The sequence below is a fragment of the Pipistrellus kuhlii genome, unplaced genomic scaffold (assembly GCF_014108245.1).
Source record: "Pipistrellus kuhlii isolate mPipKuh1 unplaced genomic scaffold, mPipKuh1.p scaffold_m20_p_9, whole genome shotgun sequence".
Lineage (NCBI taxonomy): Eukaryota > Metazoa > Chordata > Mammalia > Chiroptera > Vespertilionidae > Pipistrellus > Pipistrellus kuhlii.
Genome location: NW_023425595.1, coordinates 9015575 through 9029168, shown reverse-complemented (window position 1 = coordinate 9029168; position 13594 = coordinate 9015575). Strand labels below are relative to the sequence as shown.

General features: G+C 38.7%; 1 protein-coding gene across 35 annotated transcripts in view; it reads left to right on the top strand.

Annotated features, from left to right (window-relative positions):
* The first annotated feature begins 8 nt into the window (after positions 1-8).
* The window catches only part of PHF21A (PHD finger protein 21A), a 160413-nt gene continuing 146827 nt past the window's right edge, over positions 9-13594 (top strand). For 7 of the 35 annotated variants that reach the window (XM_036426412.2, XM_036426407.2, XM_036426416.2 and 4 more), the window contains exon 1: positions 13-577. The gene's annotated coding sequence lies outside the window, so the exon portion shown is untranslated. Of the gene's footprint in view, positions 578-1941; positions 2946-3032; positions 3749-13594 lie in introns of those variants that run through there. The other 28 variants (XM_036426397.2, XM_036426399.2, XM_036426390.2 and 25 more) reach the window with 19 other exon arrangements.

Here is a 13594-nt window from a genome sequence, read left to right as displayed (position 1 = left end):
AGGCGGCGGAGGTGCTGCGGCCCGGGGCCGGGTGGTGAATGGGCTGGTGGTGCTCGCTGCTGCTGCTGAGAGGAGGAGGAGGAGGAGGAGGGAGGATGAAGAGTTGGGCTTGTTTGTCTCCCACAGTTTCTCTCCCGCTGCTCTGATCCCCCCTCCCTCCTACTCCGGCCCGGAGCCGAGTGTGTCCCTCCTGGAGGAGGAGGAGGATCCAGTTCCTCCCCCCCCACCCCCTCCTCCCCAACCCCCCTTTGCCTGGGGAAGAGGAGGAAAGAAACAGCCCAGAGAGAGAGAGAGAGAGAGAGAGAGAGTGAGTGAGTGAGTGCGAGAGGGAGAGGAGAGGAGAGGAGGAGGAGGAGGAGGGAGAAGGAGGGAACAACCTACCATTTTAACACACTAGTATCTAAAAAGTGCGAGAGGCCCAGAGCAGCAGCAGCAGCAGCAGCAGCCCCAGCTTCTTCCCTCCCTCCCTCCCACCCTCCCCATGAAGAAGAGTTCCCTCCTCCTCCTCCTCCTGCTTCTCCTGCTCAGAGTTCCTGCCTCCAGCTGCCAGGGGGGACAGCCAGCCAGCAGCAGGAGGGTGCAGTATCCCAGCTTTTCCATTCTCTTCTCACTCCTCTCTCTCTCTCTCTCTCTCTCTCTCTCTCTCTCTCTCTCTCTCTCTCTCTCTCTCTCTCTCTTTTCCTGGAGTAGCTCTCTTCCCCTCCCTCCCCCTCCCCCTCTCCCCCTGCTCTCTCGCTCTCCCTCTCTCTGTCTTGTCTCTGGTGTTTGTCGAGGGGAGGCACGGGGGCTGCCTGCCTGGAGTTTGTTGTGGGGGGAGGGGAGGGGTGTGTGGGAGGGAGGGAGGGAGGAGGTAAAGGGGGGGTGTTCTCGCCAGGACCCCGCAGTCAACTTGAGATTTGAGCAATAACTTCCCCTTCGGGGCGCCCCCCTGCGTGTGCCCTTCCTATTCCTTCCCCCCACCCCCCACCCCTTAAAAAAAAAAAAAAAGACAATGGGAAAACCTTGTCTCCCCCTCTCTCTCCCTCCCCGCTGCCCTCCACCCCTCCCCAGGATAGATTGGAAGTAAGTTTATGAGCAGCCTCCGGAGCCTGGGCGCTGAGTGCGGGGCCGGGCGGGTGACAGAGGCGGCGGGCGCCGGGGGCGGCAGGGAGGGGGCGGCTCGGCGGCCCGGCGGGGGCCGCGGAGGGGGCGGCGGAGGGGGCGGGGGGCGCGGGCCTCGCCGCCCCTCCGCCCGGGGATGGTGATCGCCTTGGCTCTTTCATCCCCCTCCCCCCCTCCCCGGGATGCTGTCGGGGGGAAGTTTTATTATGATTATTTTTTTTAAAGATTTTATTTATTTATTTATTTAAAAAAAATTTTTTGGAAAACCATCTTGTTTGGTGACTGAGGGATCTGATTAAAAAAAAAAAAAATTGCGGCTGCTGACGCTGCCGGGCCTGTGTGTGTGTGTGTGTGTGTGTGTGTGTGTTGGTGTTGGTGCATTTGTCTTGGGTGGCCGGAGGAGCGGTGGGGAAATTCCGCTTCTTCTTCTTCTTCTTCTTTTTCTTCTTCTGCAACTTGTTATTCCGGAGCGTCGGCCTGCACCCCTCACCCCGGGGCCGGCCTCCCGCACTCGCCCCCGCCGCCCGCCCGCCCGCGGCCGCAGGCGCCCCGGGACCCCGCGCGGGCCGGGCCGGCGGACAGGCCGCTCCGCGAGGGGCCGGGCCGCCCCTCCCCCGCCGCCCGCGCCCCCGCCGGGGGGAGGGGCTCGCGGAGTGGGACTCTTTCCGTTTGGTCCAGCCCCGCCGTGCACGCAGTTCCCAACACTTCTCGTCATCCTCTCTCTGGTCTCTTTATTCTGCGGAGCGGTGCTGTTAGGATTTCTTTTTTTTTTTTTTTTTCTTCTCTCTCCCCTGGCCGCGATCGGTCGCGATGGTGGGTAGCAGCAAGGTGGCCCTGGCAAGGGGAGGGATGGATGCCGAGATTTGGGCACCCGGGGAAGAATGTCTCCTTTCAACTTTGTCCGTGGCTGGCACCCACCCCCCGGAGAAGGCCACACGCCGGTTTGTGGGGTGCAGATGCGCCGAGAGTGATCTCTAAGTAGTGGAGTTGCTGAGATCAGGGTATGACTGCTCATGGAAGGCAGGTTTTGTTTTCATTGATGAATCCGGTGTCATCAGATGCCGGTCCTACGCCGAAATATTCTTTGTTTAGGTCTCCAAGTAGAGGGTCTCACTCTGCACGTCCACATTGTGTTGTTTTTAAAGGATGTCTTTGCATGTAATGGCTCTCTAAGCATGTCAGATGGGAATTAAGGGTCCGGGCCTGTGTGGGCCTCAGCACTGGCCTTGACAGTGAACTTTGTGGCTTGTGTTTTGGATTTCAAAGATCTGCCCCAGAGCCCGGGAGCGAGCTGTGTGTTCATTTTTTAATAGTAGGTGTTAGGAATGTGGATGCTTTAGCTGGGGACTTTAGAGAAGGAAGAACATTTGTATATTAATAATTGATAGCTGAATATTAGAATCAGATTAATTTGGACTGTGGAAAGTTTTTTTTTTTTTTTTTTTTTAAAGCAGTGTGTGCACTCTAGGAAGGAAGCCTTCTCATAGGCAGACTTTATAGGGGTTCTTTAGGGCAGAGAGCCGGAATATCTCCTTTTATAGAGGGTTCTTCTCATCGACATCTGTAGTTTCATTGAGGGCCTGGTAAAGAAACTGAAATCGGGCCTGAGACCTAAGTGTACTTTTCAGTGTTCATGTTGTTTGTTTACATTTGGGTATTCACTCCTGTTTGGGCAGTAGAAATAAATAGGTCAGCTTTTCTTTGGGTTTTGAAGACTAGTCTCCTTCTCCCCTCCTTTTTCCCCTCCCCCCTTTTAAAAAGTTTCACAATTTACTTCGTTTCACGATTTTGTAGGAAACTGTTACCCCATTTTTATTGGAAATACTGTTTTCATTTTGATTTTGGTAAGTTCCTGCCTTTTCTCTTTTTCTGTCTCCACTTGTATACGGGCTTAATTAAAATGAGCTGTAGGGGCTATTTAAAATGTCTGAAGAATGAATTTTAAAATCTCAGGAATAGCTTTTGATGGCAAAGAGGTTTTTTTTGTTTAAATGTGTATTTAGTTACTCATGTTTGCAAACAAATGTACTTAAAACTCCTGGAAATGTACAACTATTCTTAAGTGAAGAGCATAGTAGTAGTGCAGAAAATTCTCAAAACACAAACTTCTGGCTAACATGTTAAAAATATTGCAGGGGGAAAAAATTCCAGATACTTTTCTTATTATGTCAGACTTTTGCTTTTGTTAATATAATAGTATTTGCAATATGACTGGCATTGCTTGCCTGGCCATAATAGTCTTTTGCTTGAGTGCTTTTGATGGGTTTTAAAGTAATTTTACAAGCTTGCTTATGCATTTTGCACGTTGGACTTGGGCAGGTCTTCATGGTTCTGGAATAGTAATAGGTTAAAAAAAAGACTTATACCCTATGCCAGATTTTATTTTTAAGGGTTAAAGTGATGGACGGGGCCCTATTTCTTTTAGTCTTGAAGGGTCCATCCTTTCTCCTATTCAACTTTCTGGAAGGAGTGGCCTCAGACATTCTTCTTCTGCTTCCATGAAGAGCTCTAAATGCTATCCAGCAGGAGGTGCTACAGCAAGATAAAGCAAATTTCTGAATTTTGAGGGTCTTGATATTTATTATAGCTCTTCTTAGCTTCAACTAAGCAACAGGATTAACACCCTAAAGTTCCAGAAAGATTTTCAGTAAGTTCACTAAAAAAAAAAAAAAATTCCATTAGTAAGTTACATATGCTATTTAAACTGAAATCTTTGACTTCTTTTTACTTGCTTACAATATTACACAAAGTAGACTTCTTATTGTGGATATCTTAAGGATGCTGTGTCTAGTCACAGAATGCTGTTAGAATTACTTCGAAGAGGAATTAGTCTTTATTATGTACAATAGCTATAAACAAAAGCAGTTGGTATGAATTGGGACGTTTTGTGATCACCCTTATAATATTAATAGAAGTAGTACCTGAGATTTTGAAAGAGTACCTGAGATTTTGGAAAGGGAGATATTGTATGGAGAACATTTTACACTTTTTGTGTTTATTTTTTTCCTCAAACCTATGCACAGTTATCCTAATAAATAAATTCTTAGGCGATTGGCTTTATAAATGCATATGCTTGATGTTATTTGAATTGGCCTCCAAAGACTGAGATTCTTGAAGTATAAGTAGTTATATCTGTGGGTATAGATCATTGCTGATGATATGTCCATTAGTAACACTTAACAATAACTCCATAGAGATAAAAGTAGTTTCATAGCATTTATAGCACATGGTCATTTGAAACTCTTGTTAGTATTAGGTGAATTGATTTATCGCTGGAAATATCCTACTTGGTGGCTTGTAAAGTTTTATGTCAGAGTTGAAAAACTTTGGAATGTGTAGAAAATTTGATAAACCTGCTTTGAGTTTTGTCTGTTTTCTAGGCATAATGCTGTACTTTTTTTCTAAGTAAGATCAAATGCGATAATACATGTTCTTTGTAAATTGTCAGCAGCCGTGCAGATGTTAAGTTGTTGAGATAGGTTACTAATTAATGCATGGACAGAAGCTTCTGTCTTTAAAATGTTAACTTTCTCCGTATCATTTGGGAAATGAGTGCATTAAAAGTGCACCCCAAACACCTTATAATTCTTCTTTTTTTCTTTTTTCTTCTTCTTCTTCTTCTTCTTTTTTTTTTTTTTAAATACTGCTGTGGTTACCAAAAAGCTCTTTGTTACAGTTTTGAAGCTTTGTTTAAAAAATGCTGCCTAGGCAGTTTCTCATAATTCAAGAAAAAGATCACTTTTCCTTTTGTAGATCTTGTGAAATGTGTATCCCCTATTAAAGTTTTTCTTCATTTCTCCATTGATACATCAGTAGTTGATTTTAGTGAATATTTAAATTCTCAGTTCTTCTGTAGACTCTTAACAACACACAGAGTAACAGATGTCATTGTTGAGATTTTGATTGTTTTGATTGATTCTGCTAACTTTGGGGAAAATTCTTACTAAATCTTTTAAATTTGTTTGAAAGTGTAAAAGAGGTGTACATGTGTGCATTAGTATAAAGTACATCTATATATCTTTTTCTATTTTAGAGGGATGCATGAGGAAATGACTACTCAAATCCTAGAGGGGTACACTGAAGTACTTTTGTGTAAAAATAACACAAAAATTTAACACTCAGAGCCCAAGCTGTAGCTTTCTTAATAGCATGTTCACAAATTTTTACCAAAATAAAATAAAATGTAGATAATTAGAAGTCCCTGTGCTTATGAGCATATCTTAAAGTTTAGAAGTGACTGTTCTTTATGAAATAACCACAATTAGTAATTAAATATAGAAACTTGCTTCTGTGTATAGTGAGAAAAACATTTAACTGTTTAGTTAAAAATGAAACTGCTCAGGGTAATATTAACTTTCCAATTCCACAGACAGTGAATACTCAAAGCTTTTCTTGAAATACTGAAGTTAAGGTTATATGAATGTGCTTTTAAATTTTGTATCCTTAGTATCTTATTGCTGAAGGCTTTTGTATTTAATTACTATTCAAAAGGAGAAAAGGAAGAGATTAAAGTTTTAGGTCTCTAACCTTTGACAGAATTCCTTTATATCTATATTTAGAGCTCATTTCTTGAAACATGTTTGAGTCTTCATATTAATCTGTGCTGGGAAATATTAATGATTTATGTTAACTTTTCAAGAACTTTTGTACATGGGCTTTTTTTGCAAGCTCCTAAGTATTCTTAAGGAGCATAGCAAAATATTCTGATCACTTTAACTTTACCAGGTGTGTATTTTTGCTGCTTTGAGATTTTTTTAAAAAGAGGTAATTTGTTAAAACTGCATTAAATTCATTATAAGTAATTATTTGTTAAATAGTATATGCTTTCTTCTTTATGTGTTTGTGTGTGTATGTGGCCATATAATTTTATAGGCTTTCATGTAATTCTTATGTATTAATTTTTTGAACAGTTATCTTTTGTAAGAATGTTGAAATAGACTTTTAAAAATAACTTTTATATTACTTGTCTATCAATTCCATCTTAAACTGGGGTGGTGGTGAACTCTTCCCTTGAGGTTCAGTCATCCTTTCGGTTTTTCTAAAGCAACTTTCTTACCCTAGATATTTATTGGGAAGTTTGAATACCCCTCCATTTCTCTCTCCCTCCAATACACTGCAAGCCCCACCCCACCCCTTTCAAAAAAAATAGTGAGCAGGTCTCATTGAAGGAAACTATTTTTTCCTGTATTTTGGAATCATCTACGGAAGTGTTCTTCTGCCTTTTTAAGTGGACAAAAAAAGTGAACGGGTAATGTGGAGATAGGAAGGAGGTGGGGCCTAACAGGTTGGTGATCTAGGCTTTGACTCTGGTTGTGGGCCTAGGAGAGAAAAATGACTTAAACACAGAAGCCAAAAAGATGGGTTTTGTTTTATTGTTTTGGCTGCATTGAGAATACAAACTGTCAGTACTTGAGGAGAAGGAGCAGCAGAAAGAAATTGATTTTTTCCTGCTGCAGATCCAAGTATTGTTAACCATGTGCATTTCTAAGGCAGCATACTTACAAATCAAACAGGAGTTGATTTTTTCACTCAATTAACAGTTAGAACCCTAAACTGTTCTTTAAAATTTTTATTTTAAATAAGTACCAAAAACTTCAGAGTAATGACAATAATTTTCTGATAGAAGTGGGTGATAGTAACCATGGCAACAGCTATCTATGGCCTTATGGACAGTATGTTGTATTGATGAAGCTTCAGATCTTGTTGTAGCCTGTCACTTTTATGGTGAAATGTAGTAGCATGTGTTGCAGGTGATTTTTAGCTGGATTGTGTTAAATTTGTTTGCCAGCTTATCTTTTCTTGTTAGGAATTTCTTGGACTGTATTCCACAGCATGTTTGTGAAGGTGCTCGTTGCCTGAAAATAACCCACCACCTGTGTTAGGCCTCCTGATGCAGATTGCACTTGGTTCTTTCCCAGCCTCCTCCTTCAGTCTTGCAAAAAATAGGGGGTGAGTGTAGAATCTGAATAAACATAGATTGCTTGGGGTTGGACATGTTATTGATAGTTTTAATGGAAATCTTTGTGTTTTTAGAGGAGGTCAGAGATGGGTTTGTAGTTGGAATATTTTTTCTTAAGTGTTCTTTCCAGAAATAGGGGTGTGTGTGTGTGTGTGTGTGTGTGAGTGAGTGTGTGTGTGTGAGAGAGAGAGAGAGAGAGAGGGAGGAAGGGTGAAAGTTGAGGGAGTAAATTTTGAGTGAAGACAAGTGAGGAACTTACTGGGTTTTTTTTTGTTTTTTTGTGTGTTTTTTTTTTGGTGTGTCTGATGGTATTATGTGTATGTATTACTGTAAGAACAGTAATACACAAAACTGCTATCCTAGTGGACAGTATTAGAGTGTATGGAAAATGTTTTCTTATAAGAATTTTCTTTAAGAAAAAATATTTATAAAACATAACTTGAAAGACTGTTAAGAGGAAACCTGGTAAAACAATTAAAAATCTTTTCTTTTGGGAGTGGGATAGAAAGCTTTAAAACTGATCCAAGGAAACTGAGAAAATTGTTTCAAAAATTATGTATTTAAATAAAATTTTAAATTATAATTTAAACTTTATAATTAAAGTTTAATTATATCAAACTTTCTGCTTTTTAAGCATTCCTTTTATGTATTTACCCTGTATAAGGTTTTTCTAATGTGAAAATGTTGACTTAAATATAAATTGATACGTTTTAAATTATGTGCTAAAGAAACTGTGCCAGAGCAGAGAAGAAACAAATGAGATCTGAATTTGACTAACATGATAATAAGACCTAGTCAAATTGTGCTAGATAGTTCAGACTTTGTTGAAACTTAACTGTGGCAGAGTGAAGTGGTTTACTTACTACAAGTCCCAGGATGCATTGTGATTTTTTTTGCTTAACTCCAGATTAGAGTGTTGCATGCTGGGACCTGTAGTTGATTTAAACAGCACAGGGAACCCTTCCCTCTTGTTTACTCCATTTTATACATTGCTTCCCAAGCTTATAAGAACTTTCTGCTAAGTAAAGTTTGATTGCTAATGTCATTATTATGATGTTGCTGATATCCTAAAGTGAGTCTTCAGAAACATCCTAGTGTTTTAGTTTACCTTAGATTAGTTGGTTGTTTTTATTAGCTACTATAAGATTTGTATGTAAAGTAACATTTATGTATGTGTATATATATTCAAAACTTAGCAAGTATAAATTATTTTTGTCTGTGATGATATAGGTCTCTTTATAATTATAGCATTATTGAATGATAGTATGGGCATTAGAAGTCCATAGTTAGTTGTAGGGCCTGATATGTATATGCTGTTCTCTTTTCTTTGCATGGGGTCAGTTATTAGGTAAAGTTGGATGGAAGGGTTTGTTTTCTTGTATGTGTGCCAGTATTTACATTCAGAGTTGTTGTTTTTTATTCTTCTGTAATAATTGTCAACATCTTGAAGTACAGTATTCTTTAAATAGAAGACAGAGCCCTGAAAATGAATATGGTTTTAGTGTAAACTTAATATTCAAAGCTATAGTCTGAAAGGCAGAAAAAAGGTAAAGTTTCTTTAATAATTTGCTTATATTATCATTTATAAAATTTAAATTTCTGTTCTTCTGAGCATTCTAATACTTTTACTTTAATATCAGAGTGTTGTTGTAGGGATTAAATGTTAAAATCTGTGAAACTGCTTAACACAGTGCCTGGCACATAATAAAGGCTCAGTAAATGTTTAGAATTGGCAGCAGTAGCAATGGTTATTGCTATTTAAAAAATACCATGCTTTACATTTTTCTTCTGTTTTATATTATTTTATCAGAAGCCCAGGCTGTTCTAACAAGACCTTGAGATTTTGATGCTATGGTAATGATGTGGCGATTTCTTAGAATTTTTTGCTGTAAATAAAATGTCTTTGCATCTTAATTTCTCCCTATATGATATATGACCAAAGTAGACAACCAACCAGTAGTAGCAGCATTTTAACCAGATTTAATTCTGCCTACTCAATACTTGTTGCTACTGTACCACAGCCTTTGGAAAGTTTAGACGATAATGAAAATTTCTTTATTCATAATGTTTGCACTGGTAGAATATCCAAACTAATTGATTAATGAAAATAAGATGCTGCAAAAATGTTCTTCATATCACAGTGTGTGATAACCTTGGGAAAATTCTGTTGCATTTAGAAGCATGAACCAATCTATCACCACAGTTCACAGTGTTACAGAATTGATGTAATCGAGGCCAGTGAGCAGCCCCAGAAAGAAAATGTAGTTTCAAGTCTGTGGGTTGTACTTGAAATGTTAGGTTAAAAAAAAATCGTATGTCTTTACATTCTTTTCTCTCAGGCTGTTCTGACTTCTTTTAGGCTCTTGAATTTGTAGGATATTTTTATCTGCATGGATGGTCCCTTTTTGGTTTTTGAGAAGAGAAAGGGACACCTGGGAATATTGAAAAAAGTAAGCATAAGTTGTATGAGTCTTAGTTTGAGTGTATGCAGAATTAGGGAAATGCCTTTTTCTACCTGTTTGGCTAGTATCTGCTCCAGTTTTTTCCCTTGTGCAGAGTTCCTGGAATATTATTGCTGAGAGCTGCTGTATTCATTTAAGAAAACTCTGCCTTTTGTAGTAATTATTTAAGTACTTGTTTACATAACAGATCAAACCACTATAATAACACTAACATTTTCCTCCCTCATAAATATAAACTGAAATTTGTTAATGTTTGTATACTAGACATTATATAGATTTTTTTAGATGTATCAGAATTTATAGAATCTGGTCTGATATGCAAGTTACATTATAAATGGTTAAATTTATTTTATAGTAGCTTGTCTTTTCAGGACCTAATATTAAAATGAAATATTAAATTGAATCATTACAGAGAAGTTAAGTACAATGGGCTAACTATATGGGGAAAGTGGTCTCTGGTATTAATTGGCCACTGCAGGAAATATCAGGTTTAGGTGAATTCTCTTTATCTACATTTTATAGTTACATGTACTTGCGAAATTTCTGAAACACTAAAGTTGGAAATAAAGAGAGGAAGTGAGAGTACATCTGACAGACATGTAATTCCCTGTAGAGCCCTCTGACACGCCTAAATTACTGAGCACAATTTTCTGTCTTTTTAAAAAATGAAATGTCCCAGGCCAATGTAATGAAACAGTTGTGGTGATGTCAGAAGACCAGGCCTGTCACTAGCTGTGCACTCCTGGGAAATTCAGCCTTGCAGGGGTTTAGTTTTCTCAGTGGTAAAATGGGCATAATGGTAAAAGCCTGCTTCACTATGCTGTTAAAAGGATTAGATGAGGTAATACTCATGAATGTACTTTATAGACTAGAATAGTATATATCCATGGAGTTTTTAATTCACTGACGGCTGGATTTTAAGATATTTGTTCATGCTACGTTAATGTTAATATTTTTTAAAAATTTAAATATACGAGTTAGAAACATAATTGGTGATCTGAACGCCTCCTGCACGCACACACCACCACTATGTGCAGTAGACAAGTTCTTAACAGTGTGTGCTGACTGTGTGTGTGTGTGTGTTCACAGAAATATCATAAATGTACTGATGTGTCGTAATGAAAAGTTTTAATTACATGCATGCTGAAAAACATTTTTATATGTTAATATATAATCTTATACAAATATGTATATTTGTTCTTAGAGAAATGGTGTAGATATAAGACTTCAAATGTTTGGCAAGTTGTGAACAGTTTTCGTACTTTAGGATTACCTGTTGTTATGATGTCTATACTAATAAGAGGGTAATATGCTCATTAGACCTGGAGACCTTCCGATGTCCTTCCAGATAAAGCCATGGTGGCTGGGCAGAGGCAGTTAGGGGCGATTAGGCCAGGAGGAGGGCCAGTTGGGGATGAGCAGGCCGGCATGGGGGGGATAGTTGGGGGTGGGCAGGCCGGCAGCCAGAATGGTTAGGGGTGATCAGGCAGGCAGGCAGGTGAATGGTTAGAAACCAGCGGTCCCGAATTGTAAGAGGGAGTCCGACTGCCCACAGGAATTGGGCCTAAACCGGCAGTCAGACATCCCCCAAGAGGTCCCAGATTGGAGAGGGGTCAGGCTGGGCTGAGGGACAACCCCCCACACTCCCCCATGCATGAATTTTATGCACCAGACCACTAGTTAAATATAATATTACCTTAATATTTACTGAGTATTATGTATTGTGCTAATAAGCCTTTTTACATATAGGTTCTCATTTAATTTTAATCTTCATAGCAATATTCTGAGGACTTGCTATTATTACCCTACTCCCATTTTATAGATGAGGAAATAAAGGTTTTCCTGGAATTATGTAGATAGCAAATGATACAGTCTAAATTCAAGCCCAAGTTTGATTCCAGAGCCTCTTTTCTTAAGTCATAATGCTGTACTAAACTGTGTAATTCCTGTAGAAAGTGAATTACTAAAGAAGTTTTCAACTTACTGAAATGGCCATAGCAAAGAAGTGACATTTTGAGGTTGTTTCATGTTGATTTGGTTTGGATTAAGTTGAATATTTTGAAAATAATATGCATTGGAATGGAATTGAAATGAAGGCATTTGGGATATGCACATCACCAAGCACAGTGCCTAGTAGGGATGGGGTCTACTATCTATTTCTTTTCTTTCTTTCTTTTTTTTTTTAATCCTCCCGTGAGGATATATTTTTACAGATTTTAGAGAGAGAGGAAGGAAGGGAGGGAAGGGGAGAGAGACAGACAGACAGCGACTTGATATCAAACCTGAAACCTAAGGTATCCTGACTGGGAATCAAACACGAAACCTTTTGGTGTACTGGATGACGCTGCAACAAGTGAGCCACCCAGTCAGGGCTACCATCTATTTCTTTCTTCTTTTTTTTTTTTTTAAAAAAAATATTTTTTATTGATTTTTTTACAGAGAGGAAGAGAGAGGGATAGAGAGTTAGAAACATCAATGAGAGAGAATCATCCATCAGCTGCCTCTTGCACACCCCCTACTGGGGATTGCCCACAACCAAAGTTCATGCCCTTCCCCAGAATTGAACCTGGGACCTTTCAGTCTGCAGGCTGACGCTCTATCCACTGAGCCAAACCGGTTTCCGCTACCATCTATTTCTTAAAGGTTGGAAGTTGAGCACTTCAGCAGGGTAGGTTATTTTATACATTTTCTTAGTAGTTGCAAATATGTAGTTTACATTTACTCTTTCAATTAGTCTTACGTAACTAATAACATTTGAGAGGACTTGATAATAAGTGTATCCTAAGAAATATTATAAATTACATTCAGAGTTATAAAAGTAAATTCTAGCAATATAGATATATATAAAGTAGAAAGTTAGTTATCCCTTTCTCATTCTTCTTTTAAATTTTCCTGTGCATTTCAATATGTACAATACGAATTTTAAAAAATAAATAGAATTATACCATAGTACTTGAAATTTACTTTTTCACATGGCTATTTTTAAAACTTGCTATTTTTGAATATAAGCCTCAGGTAGGAAGTTACAGTGGAGTTGGAAGGAGAGAGGTGTGTAAGATTCATAAATTAAGATTATAAATCTACACGGACACAGACAATAATGTGGTGAAGGACAGAAGTAAGACATGAGGAAAAGGGGACTATCAAATAGTGTTAATGCTAAAAAAAAAAAAAAAAAAAAAAAAAAAAAAAAAAAAAAAGATAAACGTAATGCCCTAGAATGATTATTATCTGTGGGCAAAAGTCGTTTTGAGTACGTACTTCTTATTTGTACCTAATGCCTTAGAGATGATCATTATTATTCTTAAAACTTTAAAGAATGTTAACCAACTTAAAATGACAACATTGTTTTCTGTCCTACACAAGTAATTTAGGAGGCATCATTTTCAGAATTAAATTCTACTAGGTTATTTTGATAGCTAGTTACGAAGAGATGTGGTTTCAGATAAATTTTTTTTAACTAGTAGTCTGTCTTCTGTGTTTTAAGGCGTCATTAATTCAATAATTATAAAGTAAAACAGGGTTTTAAAACTAAGAAAACACTTGTAATGTTTTAAATAATAGAAACTCAAACGAGTACTGCTTAATCAGCATACAGATAACCTGCATAGGAATTAGGCCTGGTACTCACATCTTAATGTGTGATAATGTTGGCTGACCTCACCCCCATCCCTATCCTTACTTAGCCATCACCAAATGTTATATTGGTAAGCCACCATTTCATTTATTTATTGTAAAACATATTTTTATTGACTTTTTTTTTTTTTTAAAGAGGCAGGTGAATAGATAGAAACATCAATGATGAGAGAGAATCATTGATTGGCTGCCTCCTGCATGACCCTTATTGGGAATTGAGCCCCCAACCCAGGCATGTGCCCTTGGCTGAAATCAAACCTGGAATCCTTCAGTCTACAGGCCAATGCTCTATCCACTGAGCCAAACTGGCTAGGGCTAAACCAGCATTTTAAAAAGCAGTTAAAAACACACACATACACACACACACACACAAAACAAGGTAAATTATTGGACGTGCCAATAATTTATCAAGTGCCAGTGATTTGTTTTTTCCCCT